This window comes from Mytilus trossulus, unplaced genomic scaffold (genome assembly GCF_036588685.1).
Source record: "Mytilus trossulus isolate FHL-02 unplaced genomic scaffold, PNRI_Mtr1.1.1.hap1 h1tg000110l__unscaffolded, whole genome shotgun sequence".
Classification (NCBI taxonomy): domain Eukaryota; kingdom Metazoa; phylum Mollusca; class Bivalvia; order Mytilida; family Mytilidae; genus Mytilus; species Mytilus trossulus.
In genome coordinates, this window is record NW_026963297.1 from 944,112 (window position 1) to 952,400 (window position 8,289).

Here is an 8,289-nt window from a genome sequence, read left to right on the forward strand (position 1 = left end):
AGGTTAGGAGTGCACCCATCTGTAGTGTACACAACAATTATTTGAATACTGGAAAGTATAGTGTAAAACATTATTAAATTAAATTAAAAAAAATATATGTTTTAAATAAATGCATGTTTAAAGTTTTTCTGAAACATAATTTAGAAAGTTACTTTAAAAAAGTTGACTTTTCTCAACAATGTTCATTATGGATATTTTTGAATTATTTTTTTGTCGACTCGTCCATAAATGTGTGGGTTTTTTTCTCTGTTGAGGCATATGATAGAAAGATTTGATATTGAATGTATCAAGTTTTGGGTCCGACGTCCGTGAACTTTTTACTCTTTCAACTTCTTTTCGGGAACCACGTAAAAGAATCAATATATGGATCTGTTATTTTTCTCTCTTGTTGAAGCATATGATAAAAAGATCATAACATGTCATTTTTCGTATCGTATGTATTATCAGCCTTCGGTCAATATCATCCCTCGAGCCATTCGGCTGTGGTCTACTTGAGAAAAAAAAACCAGTGTGTTCCACGGCTTAGTTTATTGTTTTTTAAGTAGGTTCAAAGATTGAGTGGGACAGTCTTATTACCTAACAGTCTACCTTACACTACAGAAAAGTTAATAAAAAATGTTCTACGGCAATACTTGTGTCTGCACTAGTTGCAAAGGGAAGCGGGGTAGCTGATGTGTACTGGGGAAGAAACCAAAGGTGTTCTTCGGCAGTTTTTATAACGTAGGTCCAAATTTAGGGTCACACACCCAACCCCGTTACCTTACAGAAAAGTTAATAAAAAATTTTGTACGGCAATCCTTCTGTCCGCACTAGGTCCAAAGAAAGGCCGAGTTGCTATGGTTTACCTGAGAAAAAACACAGGGTGTTCTTCGGCTTAGTTTATTCTTTTTAAAAGAAAGTGCAAAGTTGGGGCCGGACACCCTACCCCACAACTTTACAGAAATAAAATAATAAAAAATGTCCTGTGTCAAATCATTGTCCACAATAGGCGCAAAGGGGAGCTGGGTAGCTGTGGTCTACTTGAGAAAAAACACAGCTTGTACTTCGGCTTAGTTTATTGATTTTCATGTAGGCTCAAGGATTGAGTCGCACAGTCTCCTCATCTTAAAGTCTTCCATGCAAAAAAATTAATGAAAAATGTTCTACGGCAAAACTTTTGTCTGCCCTAGGGGCAAATGGAAGCTTGGTAGCTGGGGTATACTGGAGAAGAAACCCAAGGTGTTCTTCCGCACAGTTTTTTTGGAACGTAGGTCCAAATTTAGGAACAGACACCCAACTCCGCTACCTTACAGAAGAGTTAACAAAAAATATTGTACGGCAATAATTTTGTCCGCACTTGGTGCAAAGGAAGGTCCAGTAGCTGTGGTTTACTTGAGAAAAAACACAGGGTGTTCTTCGGCTTAGTTTATTTTTTTGAAAGAAAGTGCATAATTGGTGTTGGACACCCTACCCCATCACCTTACAGAAAAATTAATAAAACAAATATTGACGTCAAATAATTGTCCGCAAAAGGCACAAAGGGAAGCTGTGTAGCTGTGGTCTACTTCAGAAAAAATACAGTTTGTTCTGCGGCTTAGTTTATTGTTTTTAAGCAGGTTCAAAGATTGAGTCAATCAGTCTTATTACCTTATAATCTATCTTACACTTACAGAAAAGTGAATAAAAAATGTTCTACGGCAATACTTGTGTCTGCACTAGGTGCAAAGGGAAGTGGATAGCTGAGGTGTACTGGAGAAGAAACCCAAGGTGTTCTTCGGCACAGTTTGTTTTAAAGTAGGACCAAATTTAGGGTCAGACACCCAACCCCGCTACCTTACAGAAAAATTAATATAAAAAATATTGTACGGCAATACTTCTGTCTGGACTAGGTGCAAATAAAGGTCGGGTTGCTATGGATTACTTGAGAAAACACACAGGGTGTTCTTCGGCTTCGTTTATATTTTTGAAAGAAAGTGCAAAGTTGGGGCCGGACACAGTACCCCATTACTTTACAGAAAAAAAAATAAAAAATGTTCTTTGTCAAATCATTGTCCACAATAGGCGCAAAGGGAAGCTGGGTAGCTGTGGTCTACTTGAGAAAAAAACACAGTGTGTTCTTTGGCTTAGTTTATTGTTTTTCATGTAGGTTCAAGGATTGAGTCGGACAGTCTTCTCACCTTAAAGTCTTCCATGCAGAAAAGTTAATAAAAAATGTTCTACGGCAAAACTTTGTCTGCACTAGGTGCAAAGGGAAGCTGGGTAGCTGGGGTACACTCGAGAAGAAACCCAAGGTGTTCTTCCGCACAGTGTTTTTGGAACGTAGGTCCAAATTTATGAGCAGACACCTAACCCCGCTACCTTACAGAAAAGTTAATAAACAATATTGAACGGCAATACTTTTGTCAGCACTAGGTGTAAAGAAAGATCGGGTAGCTGTGGTTTACTTGAGAAAAACACAGGGTGTTCTTCGGTTTAGTTTTTTTTTAAAGAAAGTGCAAAATTTGTGTCGGACACCCTACCCCATCACCTTACAGAAAAATTATTAAAAAACATATTGACGTCAAATAATTGTCCGCAATAGGCACAAAGGGAAGCTGTGTAGCTGTGGTCTACTTCAGAAAAAATACAGTGTGTTCTACGGCTTAGTTTATTGTTTTTTAAGTAGGTTCAAAGATTGAGTCGGACAGTAATATTACCTTACAATCTACCTTACACTTACAGAAAAGTTAATAAAAAATGTTCTACGGCAAAAATTGTGTCTGCACTAGATGCAAAGGGAAGCTGGGTAGCTGAAGTGTACTGGAGAAGACACCCAAGGTGTTCTTCCGCACAGTTTTTTTTAACAGAGGTCAAAATTTAGGGTCAGGCACCCAACCCCGCTACCTTACAGAAAAGTTAATACAAAATATTGTACGGCAATGCTTCTGTCTGAACTAGGTGCAAAGAAAGGCCGGGTTGCTATGGTTTACTTGAGAAAAAAACACAGGGTGTTCTTCGGCTTAGTTTATTCTTTTTAAAAGAAAGTGCAACGTTGGGGCAGGACACCCTACCCCACTACTTTACAGAAAAAAAAGTAATAATACAAAATGTTCTATGTCAAATCATTGTCCACAATAGGTGCAACGGGGAGCTGGGTAAATGTGGTCTACTTGAGAAAAAACACAGCTTGTTCTTCGGCTTAATTTATTTTTTTTCATGTAGGTTCAAGGATTGAGTCGGACAGTCTTCTCACCTTAAAGTCTTCCATGCAGAAAAAGTTAATAAAAAATGTGCTACGGCAAAACTTTTGTCTGCACCAGGTGCAAAAGGAAGCTGGGTAGCTGGGGTATACTGGAGAAGAAACCCAAGATGTTCTGCCGCACAGTTTTTTTGGAACGTAGGTCCAAATTTAGGAACAGACACCCAACCCCACTACCTTATAGAAAAGTTAATGAAAAATATTGTACGGCAATACTTTTGTCCGCACAAGGTGCAAAGGAAGGTCGGGTAGCTGTGGTTTACTTGAGAAAAACACAGGGTGTTCTTCGGCTTAGTTTATTTTTTTGAAAGAAAGTGCAAAATTGATTTCGGACACCTTACCCCACTACCTTACAGAAAAATTAATAAAAAAAATATTGACGTCACAAAATTGTCCACAATAGGCACAAATGGAAGCTGTTTAGCTGTGGTCTACTTTAGAATAAACAAAGTTTGTTTTACGGCTTAGTTTATTGTTTTTTAAGTAGGTTCAAAGATTGAGTCGGACAATCGTATTACCTTACAGTCGACCTTACAGAAAAGTTTCAATGTTTTACGGCAATACTTGTGTCTCCACTAGGTGCAAAGGGAAGCTGAATAGCTGGGTATACCGGAGAAGATACTAACCCAACTCCGCTACCTTACAGAAAAGTTAATAACAAATATTGTACCGCAATACTTCTGTCCGCACTAGGTGCAAAGAAAGGCCAGGTTGCTGTGGTTTACTTGAGAAAAAACACAATGTGTTCTTCGGCTTAGTTTATTTTTTTTAAAAGAAAGTGCAAAGTTGGGGCCGGACACCCTACCCCACTACTTTAAAGAAAAAAAAATAATGAAAAATCTTCTATGTCAAATCATTGTCCACAATAGGCGCAAAGGGGAGCTGGGTATCTGTGGTCTACTTCAGAAAAAACACAGTGGGCTCTACGGCTTAGTTTAATGTTTTTTAAGTAGTTTCAAAGATTGAGTCGGACAGTCTTCTTACCTTACAATATACCATACAGAAAAATTAATAAAAAAAGATTCAACGGCAAATCTTGTGTCTGCACTAGGTGCAAAGGGAAGCTGGGTAGCTGAGGTATACTGGAGAAGAAACCCAAAGTGTTCTTCCGCACAGTTGTTTTGTAACGTAGGTCCAAATTTAGGATCAGACACCCAACCTCACTACCTTACAGAGAAGTTAATAATAAATGTTGTGCGGCAATGATTTTGTCCGCACTAGGTGCAAAGGGAAGGTCGGTTAGCTGTGGTTTACTTTAAAAAAAAAAACAGAGTGTTCTTCGGCTTAGTTAATTTTTTTGAAAGAAAGTACAAAGTTGGTGTCGGACACCCTGCCCCATCACTTTACAGAAATATTAATAAAAAAACTATTGACGTCAAATAATTGTCCGCAATAGGCACAAAGGGAAGCTGTGTAGCTGTGGTCTACTTGAGAAAACACACGGTGTATTCTACGGCTTAGTTTATTGTTTTTTTGTGTAGGTTCAAAGATTGAGTCGGACAGTCTTATAACCTTACAGTTTACCTTACAGAAAATTAATAAAAAATGTTCTACGGCAATACTTGTGTCTGCACTAGGTGCAAAGGGAAGCTGGGTAGCTGAGGTGTACTGGAGAAGAAACTCAAGGTGTTCTTCGGCACAGTTTGTTTTTAACGTAGGTACAAATTTAGGGTCAGACACCTTACCCCGCTGCTTTACAGAAAAGTTAATAAAAAATGTTGTACGACAATACATCTGTCCGCACTAGGTCCAAATGATGGTCGGGTAGCTGCGGTTTACTTGAGAAAAAACACAGGGTTTTCTTCGGCTTATTTTATATTTTTGAAAGAAAATGCAAAATTGGTGTCGGACACCCTACCCCAACACCTTACAGAAAAATTAATAAAAAAACTATTGACGTCAAATAATTGTCCGCAATAGGCACAAAGGGAAGCTGTGTAGCTGTGGTCTACTTGAGAAAACACACGGTGTGTTCTACGGCTTAGTTTATTGTTTTTTTGTGTAGGTTCAAAGATTGAGTCGGACAGTCTTATAACCTTACAGTTTACCTTACAGAAAATTAATAAAAAATGTTCTACGGCAATACTTGTGTCTGCACTAGGTGCAAAGGGAAGCTGGGTAGCTGAGGTGTACTGGAGAAGAAACTCAAGGTGTTCTTCGGCAAAGTTTGTTTTTAACGTAGGTACAAATTTAGGGTCAGACACCTTACCCCGCTGCTTTACAGAAAAGTTAATAAAAAATGTTGTACGACAATTCATCTGTCCGCACTAGGTGCAAAGGATGGTCGGGTAGCTGCGGTTTACTTGAGAAAAAACACAGGGTGTTCTTCGGCTTATTTTATATTTTTGAAAGAAAATGCAAAATTGGTGTCGGACACCCTACCCCAACACCTTACAGAAAAATTAATAAAAAAACTATTGACGTCAAATAATTGTCCGCAATAGGCACAAAGGGAAGCTGTGTAGCTGTGGTCTACTTGAGAAAACACACGGTGTGTTCTACGGCTTAGTTTATTGTTTTTTTGTGTAGGTTCAAAGATTGAGTCGGACAGTCTTATAACCTTACAGTTTACCTTACAGAAAATTAATAAAAAATGTTCTACGGCAATACTTGTGTCTGCACTAGGTGCAAAGGGAAGCTGGGTAGCTGAGGTGTACTGGAGAAGAAACTCAAGGTGTTCTTCGGCACAGTTTGTTTTTAACGTAGGTACAAATTTAGGGTCAGACACTTTACCCCGCTGCTTTACAGAAAAGTTAATAAAAAATGTTGTACGACAATACATCTGTCCGAACTAGGTGCAAAGGATGGTCGGGTAGCTGCGGTTTACTTGAGAAAAAACACAGGGTGTTCTTCGGCTTATTTTATTTTTTTGAAAGAAAATGCAAAATTGGTGTCGGACACCCTACCCCAACACCTTACAGAAAAATTAATAAAAGAAATATTTACGTCAAATAATTGTCTGCAATAGGCACAAATGGAAGCTGTGTAGCTGTGGTCTACTTCAGAAAAAAACACAGTGTGTTCTACGGCTTAGTTTATTGTTTTTTTAAGTAGGTTCACAGATTGAGTCGGACAGTTTTATTACCTTACAGTCTACCTTACAGAAAAGTTAATAAAAAATGTTCTACGGCAATACATGTGTCTGCACTAAGTGCAAAGGGAAGCTGGGTAGCTGAGGTGTACTGGAGAAGAAACCAAAAGTGTTCTTCCGCACAGTTGTTTTGTAACGTAGGTCCAAATTTAGGATCAGACACCCAACCTCACTACCTTACAGAGAAGTTAATAATAAATGTTGTGCGGCAATGATTTTGTCCGCACTAGGTGCAAAGGGAAGGTCGGTTAGCTGTGGTTTACTTTTAAAAAAAAAACCAGAGTGTTCTTCGGCTTAGTTTATTTTTTTGAAAGAAAGTACAAAGTTGGTGTCGGACACCCTGCCCCATCACCTTACAGAAATATTAATAAAAAACAATTGACGTCAAATAATTGTCCGCAATATGCACAAAGGGAAGCTGTTTAGCTGTGGTCTACTTGAGAAAACACACGGTGTGTTCTACGGCTTAGTTTATTGTTTTTTTGTGTAGGTTCAAAGATTGAGTCGGACAGTCTTATAACCTTACAGTTTACCTTACAGAAAATTAATAAAAAATGTTCTACGGCAATACTTGTGTCTGCAATAGGTGCAAAGGGAAGCTGGGTAGCTGAGGTGTACTGGAGAAGAAACTCAAGGTGTTCTTCGGCACAGTTTGTTTTTAACGTAGGTACAAATTTAGGGTCAGACACCTTACCCCGCTGCTTTACAGAAAAGTTAATAAAAAATGTTGTACGACAATACATCTGTCCGCACTAGGTGCAAAGGATGGTCGGGTAGCTGCGGTTTACTTGAGAAAAAAACACAAGGTGTTCTTCGGCTTATTTTATTTTTTTGAAAGAAAATGCAAAATTGGTGTCGGACACCCTACCCCAACACCTTACAGAAAAATTAATAAAAAAACTATTGACGTCAAATAATTGTCCGCAATAGGCACAAAGGGAAGCTGTGTAGCTGTGGTCTACTTGAGAAAACACACGGTGTGTTCTGCGGCTTAGTTTATTGTTTTTTTGTGTAGGTTCAAAGATTGAGTCGGACAGTCTTATAACCTTACAGTTTACCTTACAGAAAATTAATAAAAAATGTTCTACGGCAATACTTGTGTCTGCACTAGGTGCAAAGGGAAGCTGGGTAGCTGAGGTGTACTGGAGAAGAAACTCAAGGTGTTCTTCGGCACAGTTTGTTTTTAACGTAGGTACAAATTTAGGGTCAGACACCTTACCCCGCTGCTTTACAGAAAAGTTAATAAAAAATGTTGTACGACAATACATCTGTCCGCACTAGGTGCAAAGGATGGTCGGGTAGCTGCGGTTTACTTGAGAAAAAACACAGGGTGTTCTTCGGCTTATTTTATTTTTTTGAAAGAAAATGCAAAATTGGTGTCGGACACCCTGCCCCAACACCTTACAGAAAAATTAATAAAAGAAATATTTACGTCAAATAATTGTCTGCAATAGGCACAAAGGGAAGCTGTGTAGCTGTGGTCTACTTCAGAAAAAAACACAGTGTGTTCTACGGCTTAGTTTATTGTTTTTTAAGTAGGTTCAAAGATTGAGTCGGACAGTTTTATTACCTTACAGTCTACCTTACAGAAAAGTTAATAAACAATGTTCTACGGCAATACATGTGTCTGCACTAAGTGCAAAGGGAAGCTGGGTAGCTGAGGTGTACTGGAGAAAAAACTTAAGGTGTTCTTCGGCACAGTTTGTTTTTAACGTACGTTCAAATTTAGGGTCAGACACCCAACACCGCTACCATACAGAAAAGTTAATAAAAAATGTTCTACGGCAATACTTGTGTCTGCACTAGGTGCAACAGGAAGCTGGGTAGCTGAGGTGTACTCTTTTCATCATCCATTACATTGTGGAATTCTTTGGACAGAAGTGTTAGACCTATTGATTAATTGTTTTGTTTAAACGAAAGTTGCATAAACTATATTATAGAAACAAAAAAATCTCGGAAGACCATTTGTGTTTTTACAACA